This window comes from Ambystoma mexicanum, chromosome 7p, assembly GCF_040938575.1.
Source record: "Ambystoma mexicanum isolate Mex_15411 chromosome 7p, UKY_AmexF1_1, whole genome shotgun sequence".
NCBI classification, from domain to species: Eukaryota; Metazoa; Chordata; class Amphibia; order Caudata; family Ambystomatidae; genus Ambystoma; species Ambystoma mexicanum.
In genome coordinates, this window is record NC_090939.1 from 929029891 (window position 1) to 929045211 (window position 15321).

Genomic DNA, 15321 nt, shown 5'->3' on the forward strand with positions numbered 1-15321 from the left:
CAGGGCCCCCTTAAACGCGGGGCTCTCGGAAAAGACAAGGCTGCCCATGCCTAGGGTGGGCCCGGACTATAAGGCCCTGGTGCAAGCAGAGCTCGAGACCAGTGCGCACAGGTTACTTGAAGTGTTCTGCTCAGACTCCAAATGGCTGATTTTTATTTCTGCGTGGGCACAATGTCCCGGATGTGCATCTCGTGTTATTTCGGGGGCAACCGGGGTAACAATGTCATGTGGAAATCTACTCGATAGACATAAAAAGCTTCTCGTCCCCGCGGATCTTCATTTCTTACTCGCCCAGAGTAATTTATCACTAATCAATGGCTGGTGGCGAGTGCAGTTTTTGAGGCCTGTAAGGCAATATTCAGATAGTGGGAGCCATAAACATGTTTTTCTGTGTAACGTAAATATCTCTGGGCCGTCACACTCATTTCGACCTTGAACACGTTCATGCCACTGTTAGCACGCAGAAATCGTGGTGCTGTTATACATACCAAGGATTTGAGTGAAACCCATAAAGTCATCCCAAGTTATGCTTTCAAGCAAAACATCCCTGGGAAATATGCAAAGATTTAGATGCATTTCACGGCACATTTCATTTGATCCTTTGAATTGCACCACGATTACGTAGGGTGCACCGATGTTATGCCTACCCGTGATCTAAATTATGACATGTCATGCTCCATTAACTCTATGTCCCTTCTCCTGGTCATTTACTTTTAAGAGATATCCTTGATAGACATCTCTTCATGTTTTTTAAGTCACCTGTTCTTCTCTCCTTCTCAATCACAGGATCTCTGGGATCCTGTTTGGCAGGGTCTCCTTCACCTGAATTGGATTCAAAGACCTTTCCCACTACTGGGTGAGAGGGATCACCAGAAATAATTACATTTGAAAAAAATGCCAGGCATCCAGCTTTGAGGAAAACACGTAGCTGCATTGAGGATCTTTTTGGTCTCTGCCCCACCCCACCTCATGTTGTAGAGCTGGCTACGGAGAAACACAAACTACAGGGACGGGCACCACACTTATGGAAGTATACCAACAAGGTAGAAGCTTCTTCACTGTAGCAACCAAGGTAGGGCACATGTGCAGTGCGGGTCAGGAGTTACATAGTTGCATGAACTGTACAGTGTGCACCAGCTCCTTGGGCTGATGCAGGATGGGTGAATTACATATTGGAAAGCATTCTTGCAAGAAGATACTGAATGTCATGGGAAATATTCTAATCTGATTCATTGTCATCTTCCTCCTCTGAGCCCAGGGGGAATCCAGTACAAGATCCAGGGTTCTTTCTCCTTCAGTTCTTGAGAGCAAAATCACACACATTGTTGAAGTCACCATGAAAAGGATGTCAAAGCACAAACACATCTTCCAGGAGAAGTAGCAAGAAGGTGAATGTTGAGAGAAGATCAAAAAGAGTAGGGGAGAGCATTGCATAGTTTGAGACCATTTGGCAGAAGGAGCTAACATGGGACTGGGCACATAGGAGGGACAGCCAATAGAAAGAGAGATGAGGAACACAGATAATGACCAAGGGAAGACACAGAAACAAAAGAAGAAAGATACGTCGAGGCATGGCCATGAACACATTTAAAGGCAATTCACAGAGAGTGAAACAGTAGATAGGCAGGTAAGGAAAGCCAATGAAGAGACGCTAGAGATGGAGAGATTGGGGAGGGATCAAACATAACAGGTGAGTAGCAGAGCTAACACAACATTAAGGAAAGTGAGTACTTAAGTCAGGGCATAACACTGCTGTATATATTAAATGAAGAAAAGAGTAAATCCCGAACCTTTCCTGCATTTCGTAGTAAGGTAGTGAGAGGGGCATCGGACAAGCACAGTTGTTTACGCCCTTACAGTGCCCCATTCTAAAAGTCTGTTTCACTGTATTGAAGCGAAGTGCCTGCGCTTCCCGTCTATGCAGTAACAAAAAGAATTTGTTTTTTCAGCCGTTTGGAACGTTTACCTCCACCTCTGATGTGGAGATAAAAGTAGGTGGATTATAGTGAGGAAAATCTGTTTGATTTACTACCAGTGATTTTCCATTGGAATACCACTGGAGGTAAATATACAGACCACCCCCCTCGTGATGACCACCCCCAGTGTCAGAAAAAGAAAAGTGGGAAAAGGGTGAATTGTTCATGCTTTAAAGTTGAGAGCAATCAACAGAAAAGGCGTGGGGAGGAAAAGAGAGTGAAGAATCAAAAATAACCCCTTTATTACAAGCAGAAAAAGAGAGAGGAAGACTGCCGGGGGAGGAGGAGGGGGTGGGGATGGGAGGAATGCATACAAGGGAGCAGCCAAAAGTCAGAATGCATTTAGGCTTCTAGCACCATACTCAGTACACACCTGGAAAAACGGATACAGTAATATTTTGCAGTGATACCATGTTACAAGGCTTTAGAAACGCAGATAAAATCAGTGGCACTTTCTAAAATTCTAGTTTATAGCCTAAAACTCCTTGGATCTGCAGGGGAGCCGAGACACATTTCCAAATGCAGGTAAATAACTTTTTAGTCATGTTAGGAGAGTTACAAGGAAGTATAAAAGTTCAACAAAACACTAGAGGTTTGGGCTGGAAGGTTAAGAATTAATCTTAACCACTGGCATTGATCTGGGCAGCCCTCCAGACCATCGTTCTTAGCCTGCCAAGCCATTAAAGAAGGAGACAGATCATATGCAAATCAGGCTTGGTCCCACCCCAAAAGGGACAGTCCAGCCGGAAGTGCTAGATCGTATCCCTTCTGGACGAGACCACAAGCATCCCGAGAAATGTTTCGGCCTTGTTCGGCATCATCATTGAGGAGTAGCTTGAGTCTATAGGCCCAGAAGGCACGGCACCCACGTCTGGGCATACCCGTCCCACTCGGGGTGACTATAGCAAAACACAAGAGGTGATGGCTGGAAGGTTTAGAATTAATCTTAACCACTGGCATTGCTCTGGGCACCACTACAGACCATCGTTCTTTGGCTGCCAAGCCATTACAGAAGGGGAAAGACCATATGAAAATGAGGCTTGGTCCACCCCAAAAGGGGCAGTCCAGCCCTTCTGCTAGATCACATCCCTTCTGCATGAGTCCACAAGCATCCCCAGACACGATTCTGCCTTGTTTGGCCTGATAAGTTAGGAGTAGCTTGGGTCTCCAGGCCCAGCAGGCATGTTCCTCATACAAATCAATAGACAAAGTCATTAGGAACATCCATGGTTATGGGAAAAAGAAAGGTAAGTTTCAGTTTTAGCCCTGAGATAGCATCCGACCCCAGGGGTTGGCAGAGGAGTCCCTCTTGAAGAGCTCCAGTGCCAGGTCGAGACCCAGCAGCCCCAGGAAGTAGAGAAGCCAAGTGGAATTCAGGCCAATGCATGCGAATGGCAAAATATGGTAGAAGTGAGCCTGCAGGAATGGTCGACCACAGGGACCCCTGAGGGAAGGTATCATGAATAAACCACCAACCCAGGGCCGAGAGGTAAGGACTTATCATGACACTACTCTAAAACACGAGTCAGGAACATCAAAATTGCCCAGTGATAACAAGATCTTCTTTTGCAGGTCAGTTTAAAGGATCTGGTCACTGTGAGGGTCAGAAATGTGAGGCGGACTACATTTTATTATATTTAAAGGCTGGATGAACGCCTCACTATCCCTACCCTGGCGAGGATTTGCCTGCCTAAAATAAAGTAAAGGAAACACTCTAACAAACAGTATCTGTCTCTCACACTTATACATATAACAAATGAATAAGGAAATATATGGCAGTTCAAAATAACAGATAATTGAATGCACAATGCAACCAAAACCTCTCTTCACAACCTGGGCGAAATCCTGGAGTTCCTCAACAACGTTCCAACACAGTCTTATGCGATTTCAACTGGTCAGCGTAAAGTTCCAACACAAAAAGTATAAGTCTTTTCCTCCTCCTTGACCACATTCTCAGTTCATAAATAGGGGCAATAATTGTCTTGGTCAGGATGATTTTTGCCACAACAAATACGTTCCAAAGAAATATAGTTCCTTTGTAAGAGCTTTACTCATGCATTCTATGAGCATCACCAACAACATAAATGGTCTCTGTCAGAACCACTCTGTAGCACTTCTCCAATTGCACCTGGTTTACTCCAATGCCAGGCTTCCTTCTCCATAGGTTTGCCATCCGCGTATACTGCCCTGCCCAAACAACGTTTCACAACAACATTGCCTTTGTGGCTTAGATCAACTGACAGGAGGTTCATAACAACTTCATAACGTTTAATAAATTGAAGCTTCATCACTTGCAACAACTCTTTAGGGAAAACAAGATTCACATTGGTGCTCTTTAATATTCTTTTACAAATTATGCTTCTCTCGCTCTGGATATCTCTTCCACCAAAAGGCAGCCTTTTTGCCACTCTTGTTTCCCCACCACATCAGTAACCAATGACTGCCAAGGACAGGCTTTCATTCTGCTCCTCCCCTGGCGTTGGCAATGTGAGTTTCTACCAGCTTTCACCAAATGCTGGACAAAGTATGGACAATAATCTCCCCCTTTGCAGACCTTTCATTAGCCCCCTTCTGCTGTTGGCAATGCTGACTAAATAGTTCTTGCCTAAGTTTCTCTTGGCTTGGGCAATGGTTGTAGGTCTTAACTTTTAACAATTGTGTCTCTTGGCTTGGGCAATGCTTGTAGCTCTTAGCTTTTAACAATATTGTCTGTAGGCTTGGCAATGCTGGGTTTTCCACAGACTCACCCCCTTAACATTACAGTCATTCGCCTTGGTTACAAAAGGTTGTTTTTTATTAGTTAAAGATTCAAATTCACCTTGGAAATCACTTGCACTTCTATGCGAGTACCGTGTCTGCTTCTGTTCAATCGTTCAGTGTTCAAAATTGAATTCTGACCTTCTGTCACTCGTACATGAGCATTGCTCACTCACCGAACGCCTGCATGAACCACGCAAGGGGAGATGGAGCTCTTTGGGGTCACTACAAACCTGTGAACTCACTGGATAAGCCATGCACCTCCATTTACCTTGCCGCTCGCAGGACTTCTGCTTTGGTGACTTGTCGCCTTTCAGCAAACTGCTTCCTTCAGTCGACCTTCGCCCGTGCCACCTGTATTTGGAGCATTCTTTGCTGCAGATTTCTTCTGATGCATGCCAGCCACCAGAAATCTCCTTTAGGCCCTCTGATGCACACCAGCCACCTGAGACAGCCTCTTGGGAAGTAAAGCTTCCCTTACCTTCGCCTCCCGCTGCGCAAACCTCTGCAACACGGGTCTCCAATGGGCAACCTTCTTTCCTGCACACTTCCTGCTGCACACCTTTGTCCTTCCAACTTGGGGAGACAGAGACCCTCTCCGGACCGGCAGCTGCAATCTGCCACACAGGGGTCCCAGCGTTCTCTCTCTCCTCCTGCTTCGGTACGGGCTACTTGCACGAGCCACGCTGCTGCTTCTTACTGTTGCTACTCTTCTCCTGCTCTCCTATGACTTGCACCTGAGGGAGCTTTTTAAGCCTCTGTGTCTCTCATGTGTGGGTCATTGGGATTAATGATTTGACTACTCCTGCAACATTGCACCTGTTCAACTCTCTTCCTCGTCCCTGTACCTAGTGAATTATAGGACTAAAAGTCCTCGGAGTGGGACCCAGCAGCCCGAAGCGAAAGCAACAGCAAAGGTGGCTCCAAGAGGACACAACATACCAACCAAACATGTTTTGGTGTCTCAAAAGAAAAAGCGAGCCAGCCAACAAGCAGAAAATTGTCCCACGACGGGAACCATGGTCAAAACAACTCAAGATGGCCCAAACAAACATGTGAGATGGGGTATTGGTGTCCCACTACCCTTGATAGCGTTGGCAGCTTCCTACACCAAGGCAGATGACCAAGGCCGTAAAACAGGAAAACAGTGGTCAAACAGTCCAAAGACTCGTCCCAGCATGGAAGTCCAGCCCATCCCATGAAGAGAAGGAGGACATTGCAGAAAGGATGTCCATCCGACAAAAATCTAAACTCAAGCTAAAGAGTATGACACATAAGTCCAGCCAGTATGGCCACAAGTGGTTTAAGAATTGCAGCAGCATTTTTTGGTGGCAAATGAACCCAACAGGTAAGTAAAGGAAGCCTGCAGAGTTCAAATAAAACGCTTATTAAAAACCATCAGAACTGAGCCATGGTTAGGGTGTTCCCTAAATATACTCATGCACTCATGGGTTGGCCTTGGCAGCCCTCTAATCACACACTGGTACACCTAAACAAAGAATTTAGTCCCAAAACTGCCAAACATTTAGGTCCACTTACACAGGATGTGTAATGGTCTGTCTGTGGCTAGACACTGGTCTAAAACCAGCCCAAACCACAACCTAAGGTGAGCCCACGTATGGCCAACATAGGCCTGACTCTTAGTTTGCCAACACAAAGGGATGGCACAAAAACAAAATGTCTGAGAGCAGGACTTAAAACATGCATTAGTACACCAATGGCTACTAATAAGGTACATTGAGCTATTAGTGCAATATATTGGCTTGCACCCTCAGTGAAGCCAAAACTAAATTACAGTTGTCACCAGCCTGCTCCCTAAAAACAATGCAGGGTGATATAATTACCCTATGGCCAAAATGTGTTGCTTAAAATGCACCCCTGTCTCTCTCACTACAAAAGGAAGTCTGAGATCCTAAAAACCAAAGGGAGAAAAAAAAGCACAAAGTTTAGGGTTTCCTTAAAACTGACTGCGGAACCCCAAAAATTGACTTCCGCCCTAACATAGATGAATTAAGGTGAAGAGAGTAATCTATTAACCAAAGCTTGGTATCAGGGAGAGACTCTGGGGCTCATGTTCATGAGGGCGTAACATAACCAACATACCTAAAAGCTTTGCATAAGGCTTTTACGCATGTTTCTTACATCACTCCCCATTTTTATTCATTTGTATGGCAGAGTGGAGGGACGGAAAGCAACTTTTGTTTCCACCACCTTCCTTCCTCTCCACCATACAAATGCATCAGCATTTGCGCCAGCATGGATTTTCATGCGAGCGCAAATGCTAGAGATTCCTATGGGGTCCATCGGCTTTATGCACCAGCAAAAATCAGGCGGACCTTATAGGGATCCATTGTAAACACTGGCTGCCATGCTTGCAATTAAAATTAAACCCTGCCCGACATACAAGCATGTCGAGAAAGGTTTAATTGTAATTGTGAGCACTGCTTACCATGCGAGAATGCTGGGCACCGTTTACTCACTTTGCGGCGTACATTTGTGTACAGGTATGCAGTGATTTTATCGTGAAAAAAAACCAAAGAATGCTTTTTATTTTAATTGAATTTTATTGGGTTTGTTTTAACACAATCAGACATTCAATAACATAAATCTATTCTGGTGAACCCCCCTCTTAACAACTGCCATACTATTAATTGACCCTTGCCACTTCAATCCCCCTCTCCCCTTAGGAACAGTTCTCATTACATTCAATTCCAGGAAACACCCTCAAATATATCAACGCCCGAGTGGTTTCGGGGGTATGAGTTCAAACCTACTGTCATTCACGTTGTCCGCCATTCGTCCAGTCTTTAATCCGGCCAGTCCAAGCCCTGTATCCCACATCCTCTGCTCTTTCCCACCTAACCCAAAGGTATTGCAGAACTGTTGCCACTCCTTTTCTACCGTTCCCCCCTCTCCATGAATTGCTGCAGTGATCTTTTTCATCAAATATACTTCCCTTGCTGTATTGGCCCACTCTTTCAATTTGGGAAGGGTCGCCCTTTTCCATTGTCTAGCTCAATTCGCCTGGGCTGCCAGGAGAAGAAAATGCGCCAACGGTGGAAGAGCATACCACCTGTCTCTTCTTTTCTCCAGACCAAAAAGTATCAGCATGGGATCTAGTACGAACCCCCCCGCCCCCGCATCCTTAATCCACCCGAGGACCTTGGACCAGTACACCTGCACCCTAGGGCAATCCCACCACATATGCTAATTGTCTGCAGTATTGCCACATCCATGCCAACATTGGGGGTTCACTGTGGGAAACATCTTGGATAGCCGCATCGGGTCATACTGCCATCGGTGTAATCATTTCACGCCTTGCAGCTTGTATTTGCAAGAGATCAATGTCTTGAAGGCTCTCCGACACATCTGTTGGCAGAGAAGTTCGTCTAGCTCTGTGCCCAGGTCCCTTTCCCATCTTTGGTAGTATTAACATCTCGTGTCCCACCCTGGGTTTCTGATTCTGCCACAGGAACCGCAAGATCTGTGACTTGGCTTCCCTAAAGTGTGCCTATGGTGCCCGGACTGGGAGCATTTGGAAAAGATATAATACTCTCGGGAGGAGATTCATTTTTATTGTGTTCAGTCTCCCCATCCATGATAGCTGTACCTTACCCCAGGTTGCCATTTCCGCGAATAGTTTATCAAAGAGGGATGGTGGGCTAGTTAGCCTCACCCAGGTCCTCCCCTGGCCTAACAATATTGACTCCCAGATACCTAATACTATCAATCTGTATCTGCAACCCCAGCGGCTCAAACATCTCAGTCTGCTTGGGGTCCCCCAAGGTAATCGGGATAATCACTGATTTGTCTTTATTGACTTTAAAACCCGAGAACTCCCCGTATTCCTCAATTATTGTTAGTGCTGCACGGACTGAACTAGCCGGATTCTCTAGATGTAGCAACACATCGTCTGCATAAAGTCCCAGTTTAAATTCCCTCGTGCCCACCCTAATGCCCTCGACCAACGGGGCCCTCCTTACCCGCACCGCCAACACCTCCATCGTTAGTGCAAATAGGAGGGGTGAAAGAGGACATCCCTGCCTAGTCCCCCTCTGCAATTCAAATGCCCTAGACAACTGCCCATTCACTGTCACTTTTGCCACCCGAGCCATATATCTGTTCATATCCCCCTCATTATTCGATCTCCTAACCCAAATTTCGGTAAGATCCCCTTCAGGAACCTCCAATCTACCTGATCGAAAGCCTTTTCAGCATCAAGGACTACTAACACGGGATTCCCTTCCCTCCTTGCTGCGGCCTCCATAAAGTGCAATGTCTTACGCATTGTGTCTGTGCCCTGCCTGCCTTGAATGAACCCCGCCTGGTTTGAGTTAACCAATTTGGGCATCAGGCTCTCCATACGTGTGGCTAGTATTCTAGCAAAGATCTTTGCATCCACGTTGAGCAGGGAGATGGGACGGTAGGACTTACAGCATTCCCGCTCCCTACCCTCCTTTGGAATTACTGTAATTAGAGCCTTTCCGAACGATGGTGGGGCCTTCCCTGTGTCTAAGATGTCGTTAAACAATTTGGCCATATGCTGTGCCAGAGACCTCGCAATACTCTTATAACCCCCTGCTGTGTATCCATCTTCTCCAGGAGCCTTCCCCAGTTTCAGTCCCACTATCGCTTCCAACACTTCCTCTCGAGTGATCATCTTTTCCATTCCCACCCTATCACTGCCCTGTAAACTTGGAAGGGGCATCTCCCCTAGGTATCTATGCAATTCTTCGTCGTTCTTCACCACCTCTTGCCCATAGAGCTGCTCGTAAAAGGTAGCACAGGAAGGGAGTGCAACCGTCCCTCTGAATCTCGAACCCCTGATACCCACCTTTCTGCCCATTGGCCCCTCAATCTGGCCACGAGTAAAGCGACTGCCTTGTCTCCCTTTTCGTAAAACCTTTGTTTCAGAAATTGCAGGCTGGTGATTACCTTCCCCACCTCCAATTCCTGCCTCTTCTCCCTTGCTGGCTCCCGGTCACCCCCTATCGCCTCCTCTCCTGCGTATGGCCAACATGCCTCCTATGCCTTGATGCCTCTGCCCTTATTCTAGGCTTGACCTGTGTCACCTCTCTCACGTGCAGCATATAGTCTCGCAGAATTTGTAATCTGCTGTTACAATTACGAGTGCACCACTTGCCCCATCGCCTGTTATAGAGATTGTGTATACAGTACTTTTTGTGTGGACCTGCCCCAATCTTACTGCCTGACTTGCTGTTAACCTGCTGCATCTGTACTGCTGAACTTTGCATAGACAATGTGTCCCCTATGCCATGTCTAGACCTGCTAAACGTCTCACACTTTGATTTGTTAAAGTGTGGTACCCATATTGCTGAACTATGAATGGCAACATGCCTCATATGCCTTGCTCGCCCTGCCCTAGACCTGCTAAACTGTCCTAGTTAGACTTATTATCCTGCAGTATGTTAACGGCTGAACTGTGTAGAATGTACGGACCTTAGAACGTATTGCCAACGTGTCCCCCATGCCATGCCACAACTTGTTAAATTGCCCTTATTTGACTCGTGCACTTGTATTGCAGAACAGTGTACTGCCAACGTGTTTCCTACACCCTATCCTTTACCATAGATCCGCCAAACTGCTTCCCCCAAACTGTACTAGGCACCAGCTCATTTTGAGGTCTAATATACTGCTCCCTGTGGACTAGCCTTACTAAATGGATAACAAGCATAATGCAACACTAACTATGTCCACACAACTACCACCTGCTCATGCTATACAACCTACCATGTTCCTATCAGCATTACAGTCTGTCATGACCATAACCAATACATACTCAGGCACGATGCTGGGCAACCATGACCCTCTCACACCCATCCAATGGATCCACTTATATGCCACACGGCCTACACTGAATCAACCGTGCCTACAAACATTAGGAACTCTAGACTAGGATCTCGACTAAAAAAATTACCAGCTGCTGCCCACCCACCATAGAACACAATCAAGGAGGAAGGCTACACCTCCGAGGTCTGAAAAGGATAACGATGACATCCACAAAGACAGTAGCAATCTGTCCATTCCTGCCAACAATGCGCAACCCATGGTCACTCCTAACTCACATGCCCCCCTAATCAAGGGTGCTCTCATAAATGCAAGGTCACTTCTGGCACATGCGCTAGATATAGCGGACCTTAGCGTAACAAAAAACGTAGACTTGTTAGCAATCTCTGAAACCTAGCTCCACGCCGCAGCAGGCCCTACTCTATCACTAGCCAATCCGGAAAACGATACTATTCTCAGATCAGATAGAGAAACCACTAGAGGAGGCGGAGTAGCCATCATTGCTAAAAACCAGCTTGCCTAAGAAAACTACCAAACCAAAGGTTCCCTTCGGGAGTACTCCTATCGATCAAACTACCACTTACGGCTGCACACACCTTAACTATCCACCTCATATATAGACCCCCAGGCCCTATATCCACATTTGAGGAAGACATCACACAACTCCTCTCATGGAGCACCAAGCCAGGCTCCAAAATCATGCTGCTGGGAGATCTTAATCTAGGCTTCAATGACTCTAAGGACGACAATGCACTAGCTTTAGCCAACACAATCACTGAGTTAGGCTTCTCTCACTGCATCACTAATTCAACGCACAATAAAGGCAGAACCTTGGATTGGCTGGCTGACCTAAACTGTGACACCACGATATTTTCCAACTCCACATGTGCCTGCTCTGACCACCATTATCTCCTTCACTATCCAAGACAGCCCATGATCACATTCCGGGAGAGCTTGTAGGCATCTCCAGCTCTCACCACAAACAATCGGAATATCACAGTACAGAGATTATTGCCTTTATTACAGCCCATCATCAATCATCCTACTTACACGAGATTGGACCCTACCTCCGTTGTGGAGCTGTACAGCCATGCTCTACTACAGGACATAGATAAAGTATAAAGTAGCACCATTAAAAAATACCAAAGCCAAGATGCTTGCACACCTAAAGACATGGTTCACAACCAACCTTAAAACTCTGCCCAAGAACAAAAGAAGTCAACTGGTTAAAACACCCATCAGACTCCAACAAAACAACATTTTCTACTGCCTCTAATACTAATAAGGCGGCGATACTCCAAGCCAAAGGTGATACCTACAACGATAGAATCTCTAATGCCACTTCTGGAACCAAAGAGTTGTCGTTCCTCCTGAGAGAATTAGAATGCCTTATACCACCTCTAGAATCCGCCCTAAAGACATGATCTGGTGCTCCAGCATACAAAAAGCACTACTAGACAAAATATAACTTTTATAAACAAAAATCGAAACCAAAAAACTTAGCCTGCCAGCTGACACATAATACCCATATACAACCGACTCCTCCACCAACCACTACAGACCATTTGAGTTTGCCCCTGTCTCAACTAGGGATGTAGAAGGAATAATAACGAGTCTCAAACCATCTAGATGTCAAGAGGACATCTGCCTGCCAACAGTCGTCAAAGAGGTATCAGTGGAGCTCGCCTCATTCATCACCTCACAAATAAACGCGTCCTTCGATACAAGCATTGTCCCGACTAATCTGAAAGATGCCTGGGCCCGCCCTCTACTTAAAAAAACGACCCTCGACCCCAACATCCCTACAAACTACAGGCCTATAACGACAGTACCTTTCTTACTGAAAATTCTGGACATGGCAGCATACCTACAAATCCAAGCTCATCTAGAAGCGAATAATCTCTGAGGCCTTCGACAATCTGGCTTCAGACCGGGGAATGGTACTGAATCAGCCTTTATAGGCTTAAAAACTCAAATGGATGAGCTAAAAGATAAAGGAAACGTAGCCCTCCTCCTCCTATTAGATCTATCAGCGGCCTTTGATTTAGTCGACCACAAAGTCCTGTGTAAACACTTTACCTCGGCTGCCCACTTCACAGCTAATGCGACCACATGGATACAGTCCTTCCTTGCCAACAGAACAATGAGGGTATTCGCACCCTTGGCCTCCGCTGAGGCTGCCCTAGTCACCTGTGGAGTACTGCAAGGCTCTTGTGTCCCCCCAACATTATATAACATTTTTACTGAGCCACTTTTTTGACAAATTGGACGACTTGGCTGTCACCTACACTAACTATGCGGATGACACCAAAATCCTCATTACTATCTCAGGCTCCTACGACACAGACACTAAACTACGCAATGAAATATACCAAACTATCCAGGCGTGGTTGGCTATCCACGGCCTCTGTCTTAATGACGATAAAACAGAACTACTCCTCGTCGGATTGCAGACCCGTCTATCCAAACTAGACCCAATTTAACTCCTTCAATATCGATATGATATGATAGGTTATTTATAACGCGCTTGATACTCAGAGGTTTCTAAGCGCGGACCCGGGGATCGAATCTGTGTTGCTCCGTGCTGTCTTGTTTCCAAGGCGAGCACGTTGCCCCTGAGCTATCCTGCCAAGACATCTATGCCATTGACATTAAAGTCTCCAAGGAAGTGAAAACTTTCAGCATCTATCTTGATTCCACCCTCACTCTCACCAAACAAGTGAATGCTACGGCATCAGCAACAGCCTACACATCTAAACTGATTAATGCCTGTAGACCATTCCTATCCCCCAGCAGTTGTATTACCCTGGCTAGAGCCCTTATTCTTTCCAAACTTGATTATTGCAACTTCCTGTATCTAGGGACGAACAGACGCAATGTGAATAAATTACAAGTATTGCAAAACAATTCACTGAGAGCGGCACTTGCATCCCAAAAGCCAACCACATCTCATCAGCTAGACAAAACGTCCACCGGCTTCCTGAATCATGTTCAAAACCTTAGCACTTACACATAAGTGTCTCGCCAGCTCAGCACCAAAATACCTAGTGAACAAATTCCACTAGAAATCATTATCATCAACCTACCCGGTCCATACATACACACTGCTTAAAGATTCCAAGATTTAAGTTACAATGGGGGCAACAGTTTCCCGGTTCTAGCTGCTAAACTATGGAACTCCATGCCTCTGGCTCTAAGAGCAGAACCCTCCTACTGGAACTTTAGAAAAAAATTGGAAAACCTGGCTCTTCACACAAGAGCGATAATGGTGCCCCTGACCGACATCTGCACTCATCTGTCCTGACTGTTGTCCCCGTACCTGCTATGTAATGATTTGTCGTCTTTGTCTCGCAACACTTGTGTAACTATCAAGCAATGCGCCCAGATACCCCTGGGTAAGGTGAGCTATATAAATGAATAAATAAATAAATATTGCTGCAATTAAAATGAGCCGTATAGGTGCAACTATGGCTTCATTTGTCGTAGGCTCATAATCGAATGATATATGGGATTCGAGTCGTCCTACTGTGATTTGAGTTTGGCCGTCGGCAGATGTCCAGTATGAATCTTCGCAAGGCACAAGCCGTCCGTTTTAGCCATGCGTTTCCATGACCGGGCTCTTGTGTAATTAAAGCCCTGCTTCAGGGCATAACCATTTGAAATACTTTAAAAAAAAAATACTGTTGTACATATCCGCACAAAATATGTCTTGTATAATTATAGAAATGCCCTCCGAGTGAACCAGGCACCCATTAAAAAAAATGAAACAAAATGGTGAAAAAGTCTCCCGAATAAAACAAGGCACACACTGTTTGCCAACCGTGGCCAGCTTGAAAAAAAATTCAAGAAACCAACCAAGTGTAGTTCACATTGCAAATAGTTGCAAGGTTTTCCACACTGGCTGGTTCCAGGAGCTTCAGCCTCTTCCCGCCAGACTGCTCCCCAAAGTTCTTCATGTGTACTCTAGGTGGATGAAACGCACAGGCATCCGACCTTAGTTGCAGAATATAGCCTTCGTAGCGTGCCTTTCACTGGGCGCTCCGGTCTCCTTCTATTATCTTTGCTAACACAACGATGTATATGCGAGATAGAATGCACAGCTTGGGTTATTGGAGGGAGCACTCCTGGGGGACGCTTCGTCTCTAGGAGGCTGCACACCCATGGAGTCACAAGTTCAATCTAGGGCCTCGTGAATGCCAGGTGTTACAGGGCAGGCTTCCTTCTGCACACATCAAACGAGGGGCTCACTTCAGAACGAACAGAAACCCAAGCAATGGGTTACACCAGCAACAAAACCCCTCACATTTTTGCAAAACTTGCGTAAAGGCCCGCCTGCCTTCTTGGCAACTGCAGAACCGGAACGCTGGCTTACATCTCCAGGAGACAGTGAATTTATGTGGTGTTATATACCCTTGCTCAGAGTATTCAGGCAAAAGGGAAAGCGGGTACAACTAAGGCAGGAGCTTCGTGTTTGTGATGGCCAGGATGCATGCCGTTCCAACCAAAGTGAACCATGAATCATGGCTGCAGAAATTGGAAGGGTAAATGCTGAGCTGTGTGAGATTGCTTTCACTTAAATATTGCTTTCTCCTACAGGGAAACAGTTATCAAGTATGTGCATACATGCCAACCCTCCCGATGTAGGCAGGAGTCTCCCGATTTTTTAATAAAAAATACTGCTATTTTTTACTGTCTCTGTCCAGTGGCGTAACCCAAAATGTGGGGGCTCCCCTGCGAGCCATGCTCAGGGCCCCCCCCCCAACTCAGCAACAAATCACGG

The 15321-nt window shown here is 46.0% G+C and overlaps 1 protein-coding gene across 3 annotated transcripts in view; it reads left to right on the plus strand.

Annotated features, from left to right (window-relative positions):
* The window catches only part of LOC138526457 (zinc finger protein 135-like), a 102119-nt gene that overhangs the window by 3977 nt on the left and 82821 nt on the right, over nucleotides 1-15321 (plus strand). Inside the window, exon 2 of one of the 3 annotated variants that reach the window (XM_069637232.1) lies at nucleotides 787-1072. The exons of the other annotated variants lie outside the window; for them this stretch is intronic. The gene's annotated coding sequence lies outside the window, so the exon portion shown is untranslated. The remainder of the gene's footprint in view (nucleotides 1-786; nucleotides 1073-15321) is intronic. 3 annotated transcript variants of the gene reach the window in all.